Source organism: Coregonus clupeaformis, unplaced genomic scaffold, assembly GCF_020615455.1.
Source record: "Coregonus clupeaformis isolate EN_2021a unplaced genomic scaffold, ASM2061545v1 scaf0569, whole genome shotgun sequence".
NCBI classification, from domain to species: domain Eukaryota; kingdom Metazoa; phylum Chordata; class Actinopteri; order Salmoniformes; family Salmonidae; genus Coregonus; species Coregonus clupeaformis.
The window spans coordinates 179,033-189,450 of record NW_025534024.1 but is presented as its reverse complement, the minus strand read 5'-3'; the positions used below and the strand labels follow the sequence as shown (position 1 = coordinate 189,450).

The 10,418-nt window shown below is 41.5% G+C and overlaps 1 pseudogene; it reads right to left on the bottom strand.

The window, feature by feature from the left end:
- Positions 1 to 807: 807 nt before the first annotated feature.
- On the bottom strand, positions 808 to 949 carry LOC123485090 (annotated as a pseudogene).
- Between the last annotated feature and the right edge of the window lie 9,469 nt (positions 950 to 10,418).

Here is a 10,418-nt window from a genome sequence, read left to right as displayed (position 1 = left end):
TTATTTGCGTTGATGATGTATTGAAGTCAAGTGGTTCAACGTTCAAATGCGACGGTCAGTGGAACACTTGCGCCACCAAGTGGACAATTGCTTCAGTTCCCTTGTGGCATCAACGCTACCAGAGATATTTGATATAAGATCAAATGTTATGTCAATATTATTATCTCTAAATTGATTCCCCCACCCGTATTTAATATATTATTATTCCGATTTAGCTGTTAATCTGGATTTAATTTATAAACGCTTTCTGTCATTTCCGATTGGAGGGCAGATGACCACGTGACTTACGAACCTACAAATGTGTTACTTTGTAACAGTCAAAAGTGGTTATTCCCAACGTTGATCAACTCCCAATCTATGCCAAGATTTTTTTAAAGCATTATCTTTAAAGCATTATCACTGTACCATTTACACCCTGTATCCTGTGCATGTGACGAATAAACATTGATTTGATTAGATAATAATAATAATATGCCATTTAGCGGACGCTTTTATCCAAAGCGACTTACAGTCATGCGTGCATACATCTTTGTGTTTGGGTGGTCCCGGGGATCGAACCCACTACCTTGGCGTTACAAGCGCCGTGCTCTACCAGCTGAGCTACAGAGGACCACATAGATGATTAACGCACCATTCACATCAGCTATCATAGTCAATATAACAGTGACTGACTTCACCATCACTTTCTAGCCATCATTGCCATTGAGATGAAGATGGTCAAACGTGAAAATATAAAATACATCGTGATCCTAATGGAATATAACAAAGCAATTCTGTTGTCTTTGCCTGATTTATCTTTACAATGACAGGGGGTGCACCGTTCCTGGAGGTACTGCAATACCAGGTCGATGCGTGGAGTGGACGGAGCAAGCCCCTATTCCATCTCCCTGTTCCAAAAATCAATTTAATATATGGTCCCCATGTTGCTTTTTTTTTGTGGAAAAATAATGTTTATTTTCATTTCACATTCAAATACAAGTACAAATTCATTGCATAACGTTGTACATAACATGGATTTACAAAAACAGTACCTTAACCATATCAAAATAGCAAAACTCTTTAAAAAAGTGCTGTTCTGAGGAACCTGACCAGCTAAAAGGCCTACATTCAAGAGAAGCATGTAAACAATTGCCTCTAACAATCTCCCAAAGCTGATCTTACAAAGGAATAAAAACAATTATAGAAATAAAAACATACACATATACCAAAGGGAACTCTGAATAAACCTCAGTGTATATCAAATATTTACAAAGGCTTAGCCTACATTTCAATTTACATGACAGAATACAGTTATACATAGGCCTATATATAGGCTACAAAAAAACGTTTACAAAGAAGGGTATATCCCTTTCCATCTATGTTTAACAGATGTGATGCCCCACTTATCTATTTCGAATTGTATTTTTTTCAAAATTTCTTGTTTTATAAATTTAACCAATCCCGTCGGTGACCACTTGAGGGTGTCATTGACCGCACCACATCTGGCCTCCCAAAGTTTGGTCTTGATAAGGGACACCAGAGTCACTAATTCTAATAATTGCACTTTTTCCACATGTTTTAGTTCAAATTTTGCTACCCCTTCATAATCAATGTTTTTTTTAAATATTAAAATCCATTTTAATTTTCTTCCAAACTATTTGGGCAAAAGAGCATTCCCATAAAACATGGGGAATTGTTTCAATTGCGAAACAGTTGTCCCTGGGACAAAATTTATTCAGGGTCAAATTATGATCATATAATGTTGAACGGACCGGAAGACGTCTGTGTAAAACAAGCCAATTAAAATCTTTCAGTCTGTTGTCTAAACCTTTTAATTGTGCCCGTAGCCAGGTGGAAGGTGATATTGGTAATCGGTCTCTAGGACAACAATTTTCTATCAATTTCACATATAGCAGTCTGTGGTTGATTACATTTTCTTTTACTTTGCAGACAGGGTTTTTCCTTGCCCATTCAACTATTTTCTTAAAATGTAATGGGATAATTTCAGCTTTTGGCTTACTATTATCCCACTCCACCATAAACCTTAACGGTATGGACAGCTAGAATTTGATTAATATATGACATTTATGTACAGAAGACGACAAAAGACAACAAACGTTTGAGTAGAACAACGCATCTAGTTTGAGAGGAATATGAGGGAAATCCCTTCCACCAGCCTCTATAGGCTGGTACATCCGATCTCTCCGGATGTACTCATATCCCCCAAAAAGAAATTAAACAGTACACGTATGAACATTTTCCTTAGAGACACCGGCATGGGAAACACATATGCAAGGTGGAGTAATGAAGGCAGAATGTCCGCCTTCAGCACTAACACCTTGCCACTGAAAGATAGTCGCCTCACTTTCCACAGTCCCAATCTTTTATTAAGCGAAAGTAGTTTTTCTTTCCAATTAACCATGTCATCTTTAATTTCATTTCCGAAAGATATCCCGAGCACTACCATTGGTCCTGTGCACACAGTCAAACCACATAACTGATCAGATCTCCATTTCCACTGTCCCATATATTTTATTTCAGTTTTATTCTTGTTAATCCTAGACCCGGAGGCAACAGAGAACTCATCAATGACTTTGATAACCTCTTTCAAGCTCAGGTCGTCTTGTAAATATAAAATGGTGTCGTCCGCGTATTGTGAAATTTTTAGAATATCCCCTCCAGGTAATATAATGCCTTTGATGTTGTAATTTGTCCTAATTGCACATGCGAAAGGTTCAATATATAAAACATACAATAGCGCAGAGAGAGGGTCCCCCTGTCTGACACCTCGTAATTGCCTGATTACATTTCCAATATTCCCATTAATATTTACTCTGCTTCCCACATTACTATAAAGAATTTTTACCCATTTCATAAAATTATTTCCAAAACCACATTTTTTCAGAACTCTAAACAAAAACTCATGGTTTACCATGTCAAAGGCTTTTTCCTGGTCCAAATTTACAGTAATAGCTGGCAGGTGCCTTTCCTCTAAATATGCTTGAACGTCTCTGTGCAATTGCAAGTTCCAGGTTAACTTTCTCCCTACCACACCACATGTTTGGTCTAAAACCAACAACATATGCCATGGCAGAAGACAGACGATTAGTTATGGCTTTACTTAATACTTTATAGTCTACACACAACATTGTTAAAGGTCTCCAATTTGCTAGTGTCTTGGGGTCTCCCTTTTTGTAAAGTAGCGAGATTACCCCTCGCACATTGAACCTCCCATATGCTCCAAACCAAAAATAACTCTAAATACTTCCAAAAGATGACATCCAATTAAATCCCAAAAAACGATGTAAAACTCTTTAGAGAGCCCATCCACTCCTGGTACTTTGTTATCTTTCATGCTCTTCAGTGCCATATATATTTCATCTAAATTCAATTCCCCTTCTAATTGGTCTCAAATATCTAAAGGTATCTGCACATCCACACATTTTAAAAAAGTAGTCCCCTTCTCATAATTAATTGTTTGCTTTTGGAATAGCTGAGAAAAGTGCTGGGTAGCGACACCAAGCATGCCATCTCCATCCTCAACCGTCTCCCCTGCCTTGATTCAATAAAGCCGAAATGGTCCTCCTCTTTCCCCGTGACTTAATTTGTTTGAAAAAATATGCAGAGCACTTCTCATCATTATCCCATATATCTTGTTGACTTTTAAACATGAAATCTCGAGCTTTCTTTTCAAAAAAGGCCTGCTGCTTTTTCTGCAGGTTACACAATGTGTCTTTATCTAAACCACCACCATTCAAATTACCTTGGATGTGCATATCTTCTAGTTCGTTCTGCAACTTATAAAAATCTTTGTATTTATTACGTGCTTTATCTTTGCAATAATTCTGAATAAAAATCTTGATTCGTAATTTTGTGCTCTCCCACCAGTCTATGACAGTAGAATAAAAGGATTTCATGGTTACACAGCCCTGGAAAAAATACCTAAATCTAGTCTCAAATGTTTTGTCATGTAAAATACCATTATTAATTTTCCAATATCCTTTTCCAAATTCAATTGTTTTTAATTCTACTGTCACAGACAGGCAACTGTGGTCAGAATAAAAAACCGGAGTGACGCGTGCAGAGGACACACCGAGTCCACGCGGAACAAACACATAATCTATGCGGCTCCTCGCGCCCCTGCTGTTTCCCCAGGTGAAACCGGGATCATTTGCATGCGCCACTCTATAAGCATCAACCAAATTATATTTCTCTATTAGATTTTTTACAAGATGCCCTCCCAGATTACCTCGGTCATATGATACATTAAAATCTCCCCCCATAATAACCTGTCTGTTTGTCATAAAAATAGCGTCTAGGTTGTTCAGCATTTCCCTCCTTTCCTTGGGTGTCGATGGTGCATATACATTAATTAACCGAAGACATTTGCCCCTCCAATCAATATCTACTATTAAAACCCTCCGTGTACTGCCGAAAAACTTCCCACTATTTTAAATCCCTATTTCCACATTGAACACCAACCCCTGTAGAATGCACCCCGCCGACACTCCACCTTGACTCTCCCTGAACCCATTCCCTCGTAAATCTCTCCACATCATTTTGATCTTTTAAATGTACTTCTTGTAAAAAACACACAGAGAAGCAAATGGAGGACAAATGGGAAAAAACAGTTGCCCTTTTAACGGGGTTCCTAAGCCCTCTAGCGTTTATGCTAGCTATGTTAAAAAGGGACGACATGGGGAAAGGAGGGAAGCAGACAACTATCTAAATATTACATTAATTTCCAGACTCACTTTAAGTACAGTTCCTCGTTAGGAGGCCTGTCTGGGAAACGGTGGTCCCCAGGGGGAGGACAATCCACAAAGATAGGGGTCTGGAAAACACTTTCCTCCTCAATCAGTGTGGGTGCTGGAACACCGCTGGGTGCGAGACCGCTGCTGTCGGTAGAGCTCGCGCCTGACAGGGAAAGCAGAGTCTCCTCTGCGCTGCCCGGGTTTCCGCGCTTTTCTCCTCAGACTCCCCGCTTGCAAAACAACTGAAACGATTCCCCCCCAGGGCGGACTCCTCCGTCGCCTCCATGCGGATGAGTGGGGAAACAGGGCTCATCTGCTTCCTCTTGATAGAGCACTTCCTCCTCTCTCCCACCATGGTCCAGCTCTCCGGGAGCAGAGGGCGCGGTGGGCTCTCCCGTAGCCTCCTCCATTTGCTTGCTCCAGCTCCTGTCCCCCACTCCGCTCTCCTCATGAGGTGATGATGCGCCTCACTCCCGCTCTCCTCAGACTCTCGCAGTTCTCTCTCCATCACTAGCTCCTCCACGACCTCCTCAATAGCGCGTAGCTCTATAACTTTTCCCTCATCTGCTCTTTTCCCGCTCACCGCTCTGGCGTAGGAGGGGGCTGCCTTCGGGCAGTGACGGAACAGGTGCTCCTCTGAGCTGCACAGACTGCAGCGCTTAGGCACGGTGCAATCCCTCATTACATGGCCGAGGGTCCCACAGTTTCTGCACCTTGTCTGGGTGCAGGCATCAGCGAGGTGCCCGTACGTGCTGCACTTCCTGCAAAAACGAGGCTGCCCAGCATACATGAGGTAACCCCTGTCTGCACCGATAGAAAAAGACGCGGGAGGATGGAGGTAGCCATCATGGCCGCTCTCGTCTTCCTTTAGCAGCACCCGAAACTGCCTCTTCCCTGTCCAGATGCCTAGGGCGTCCTTAATGTCTCTCACTCCTGGCAATATAGTCACGTACCGGCTGAGGTAGCACACTAGCGTTTCTTCAGTGACCCAGGGGTTGAACATGTGCACCGTTAGCACCCTCAGATTGTGCCTACACAGGGACTCAACTTGAAAACTACTGAGGGCGGGTGCTGTCGAGTTCGCTCGGAAGAGCCCTTTCACCTCCTCCAGCCTGGTGATGGTGTTTAACGACACATCATAAAATATCTCCGGTGTGTTTTGTTGTGCACATCGTCTGCTGTCAGCCGTAGAGGTCCAAAAAGAACGTCCTTTCCAAAAATAACTCTTTCCATCAACTTTTCTTTTCCAGTCCATTGAAAACGCAGCGTGTTCTTCAGTCCGGCGGCTGCCGACTGTGACGTGGACGATGACGACATCGCTCCACCTTCAGGATCTCCTTGGTACTGCACTTGATCTTGATCTTAGCCAAAAGGCCGAGAAGCGATACCGCAGTGCTTTCGGGAGGAAGGTCCCGTTCTCGGAAACGTGGCTGAGTCTTTCATCATGACAATGATCCCAAACACACCGCCCGGGCAACGAAGGAGTGGCTTCGTAAGAAGCATTTCAAGGTCCTGGAGTGGCCTAGCCAGTCTCCAGATCTCAACCCCATAGAAAATCTTTGGAGGGAGTTGAAAGTCCGTGTTGCCCAGCGACAGCCCCAAAACATCACTGCTCTAGAGGAGATCTGCATGGAGGAATGGGCCAAAATACCAGCAAAAGTGTGTGAAAACCTTGTGAAGACTTACAGAAAACGTTTGACCTGTGTCATTGCCAACAAAGGGTTTATAACAAAGTATTGAGAAACTTTGGTTATTGACCAAATACTTATTTTCCACCATAATTTGCAAATAAATTCATAAAAAATCCTACAATGTGATTTTCTGGATTTTTTTCCTAATTTTGTCTGTCATAGTTGACGTGTACATATGATGAACATTACAGGCCTCTCTCATCTTTTTAAGTGGGAGAACTTGCACAATTGGTGGCTGACTAAATACTTTTTTCCCCCACTGTATATATAAAAACATGGGGGATTGGAATTGATGCAGACAATTACATTGATAGAAGTTACAATCTATCTGCAATATTAAGCTGATCTACCCCCTAAAAAACAATATAAAAAATAGAAATATATAAAAAAAAGATGTAAACTCCTAGCAGAGCTCTAAGTTCAATCAGTGTATCCTCTGGCGTGTTAATGCGTTGATACCCATCGTATCCATATAGCCAGAATAATTTAGCAGTGCATGGGGATCGAACAGGTTTCCAGTTATGTTCATCCGTGGTGTAGGGAGGGTGAAGTCTGTGAATACACAAATAATAATTATACAGATGATTAACAAAACGCGCACAGGACATTATTCATCCCTTTGGTTTCTGTGGTACATGTGAATAAAAAAACGGTTCACTTTTGACAACGGTTTTCATATACATCCCTTGTCCATAATGTGGAGACCTCTGGGATCTTCATTGAAGAGGAGGAAGCTGGCTGCTGTGACTGACTCCTAGAAGGTTTTAGAAGTTTTTAGAGAAACCATTCATATAAATTAGCCTACATGTGATCTGCATAACATTATGCGACAACCCAATATCAATTGTACAGTACATACCTGTGTGTGCCTCCTCGTCATACCTGCAGACACACACATATAAGTGGGCGGTTCAGTCATCTACTACAGACTTCAATGTATCTTTTTTGATTGACGTCCATTGAATTGTGTCCATTTTCTGTTTTATAAAGACTTTTAAAAGGGAGAAAGTGCCAAACAACAACACAGCCATTTGCACAAATATGAAAAGATAGATGGTTAAAAATGTTAAGTTAAGTGCCTGCACCTGCTGTTTTCTCAAATTCAAATCCAAATTTTTCAGTTGGGCAGTTAGGTTCCTGCAAGAACTCCCGCCAACTGAAGGAGGTTCCTCTGTGAACCCCACATCCTATGTGGTTCTTGGAATAACCTTTTGGGGGCCATTTTCAGTGCCAAGAACCCTATGGTTCTTCGAAGAGCTTCGAGGATCTTAGAAGAACCCTTATTGAACCCCTATAACGGTGACGAACGATGCCCACAAACTGTTAGGACCTACATAGAGCTGTCCCAATAGCAGAGTCCCAACAGCAGAGTCCCAACATCTTACCACTGTTACACCTGGCTATCAGCGGAGCCTTGTCTGGCAGCGAAACAGTCAATTTAGCCTCATTTACTGCCTTTTAAAAAAACATAGCTGATATGGCTGACTTGCTTAAACAAATGTGGTTTCTACTGACAATTGAGATGTACAAACTATGGCATAAGGGGACGACAAGCGCATAAGAGGCAATCTGTAATTTCGATTAAGACATTAATGAGCGAGCTAGGACGGACGTAGTCAATATAACTATTTGTTCGGCATTTTTGAAATGTAGAGTGATGGAATTCAGAACATGGTCTGTTCTTACAGTGTTCTCCCTGTACACCAAGTCAGAACCATAGTATAAATAAAGGGGGCATATAAGCAGACAATGAAATCTCTTACACTATTCAATGATTACATTTCTCTAAAACAGGCTATAGGCTACATGTGCACCACCAAGTCAGAACAGTAGGCTAAGTTATGAGGGGGAAAGGGACCAAATTATTAGGGTGAGGCACATGGGCTACTAACAGCTTACTACACAACATACACTTAGTATTACTTTCTTAGCTACAGTATACATATATCCCTGGCATATTACATCATTTATGCAGCAGCATACAATACATTGTTGGACTCACCTTATAATAATAATAATAATATGCTATTTAGCAGACGCTTTTATCCAAAGCGACTTACAGTCATGTGTGCATACATTTTTACGTATGGGTGGTCCCGGGGATCGAACCCACTACCCTGGCGTTACAAGCGCCGTGCTCTACCAATTGAGCTACAGCGCTCACTTGAACAGGAAGGTGGCGCCCAGCGGTCCTTCGTGGGCAAATTCTGTCATCAAAGAAAGTGAACACACCAGCTTAAACCTCCCGCCTCCCGAGTGGCGCAGTGGTCTAAGGCACTGCATCGTTGTGCTAGCTGTGCCACTAGAGATCCTGGTTCGAATCCAGGCTCTGTCGTAGCCGGCCGCGACCGGGAGACCCATGGGGCGGCGCAGAATTGGCCCAGCGTCGTCTAGGGGAGGGAATGGCCGGCAGGGATGTAGCTCAGTTGGTAGAGCATGGCGTTTGCAACGCCAGGGTTGTGGGTTCAATTCCCACAGGGGGCCAGTATGAAAAATAAAATAAAAATAATGTATGCACTCACTAACTGTAAGTCGCTCTGGATAAGAGCGTCTGCTAAATGACTAAAATGTAAAAATGTAAACCAGCTTAATTGATCCGCCAATGAAAAATAAAGTTACATGAATTTGTACTGGTCAACCTCTCCTTCTCTTTTGTATTCAGTTCTTCCATATTAGATCTGACAGTATGAATGGTTCTTATGGTTGTATTCAGTTCTTCCATATTAGATCTGACAGTATGAATGGTTCTTATGGTTGTATTCAGTTCTTCCATATTAGATCTGACAGTATGAATGGCTCTTATGGGCTGAGTGCCTGGAGTGTTTTGGTATGACCACAGTCAGGAGTTCTCTGACCCTGTGATCTCACCAGGACAGGACCACATGTCTCTATCACACTCCAGCCCAGAAAGTGGCAGTGATATACCTTTAACGTTGGTTAAAGGTCATTTGACTACTTCTACACCGTCATGGAAACAGAGATGAGTAAACTACATGAATTAAAGGTACTACTTCTACACTGTTATGGAAACAGAGATGAGTAAACTACATGAATTAAAGGTACTACTTCTACACCGTCATGGAAACAGAGATGAGTAAACTACATGAATTAAAGGTACTACTTCTACACCGTCATGGAAACAGAGATGAGTAAACTACATGAATTAAAGGTACTACTTCTACACCGTCATGGAAACAGAGATGAGTAAACTACATGAATTAAAGGTACTACTTCTACACCGTCATGGAAACAGAGATGAGTAAACTACATGAATTAAAGGTACTACTTCTACACTGTCATGGAAACAGAGATGAGTAAACTACATGAATTAAAGGTACTACTTCTACACCGTCATGGAAACAGAGATGAGTAAACTACATGAATTAAAGGTACTACTTCTACACCGTCATGGAAACAGAGATGAGTAAACTACATTAATTAAAGGTACTACTTCTACACCGTCATGGAAACAGAGATGAGTAAACTACATGAATTGTAATTGAAGTAACAAATAAAAAAAACAATAGAGCCTGTAATTGTCAATGTAACAACTGACCACACACCTATAATGAACCTTAGGTTTGCAGATGTATAAATGTTTTTAAACCTCTCCAGGGGTGGATTCATTACGCCGATTTTACTGTAAAACATTTTGTGTGTTGGAAAACGTTTTGCATCAGAAACCGTTTACTCCAAATGGAAAACGTTTTGCAACCAAAAAAACGAGAGTTTCTATTGGACAAATTCAGGTAGGTCCCTCCCCATTTCGTTCCATTTGCTCTTTTTTTAATTATTTTTTTAAACGGTAAACTGTTTCCATTGCAAGGCATAATGAATACACCCCAGTTCTTAGCTTTAGTGCCTTTCTCCTCTTTGAACCCACCCTTCCAGTGGGATAAAGATTCTACTTTTTTAAGGCCATTAATCCTTTTTGTAAGTAGGGCTACCGTATTTTACGATATACCGGTATTGATGCACAGACCGCTTTTGGGTT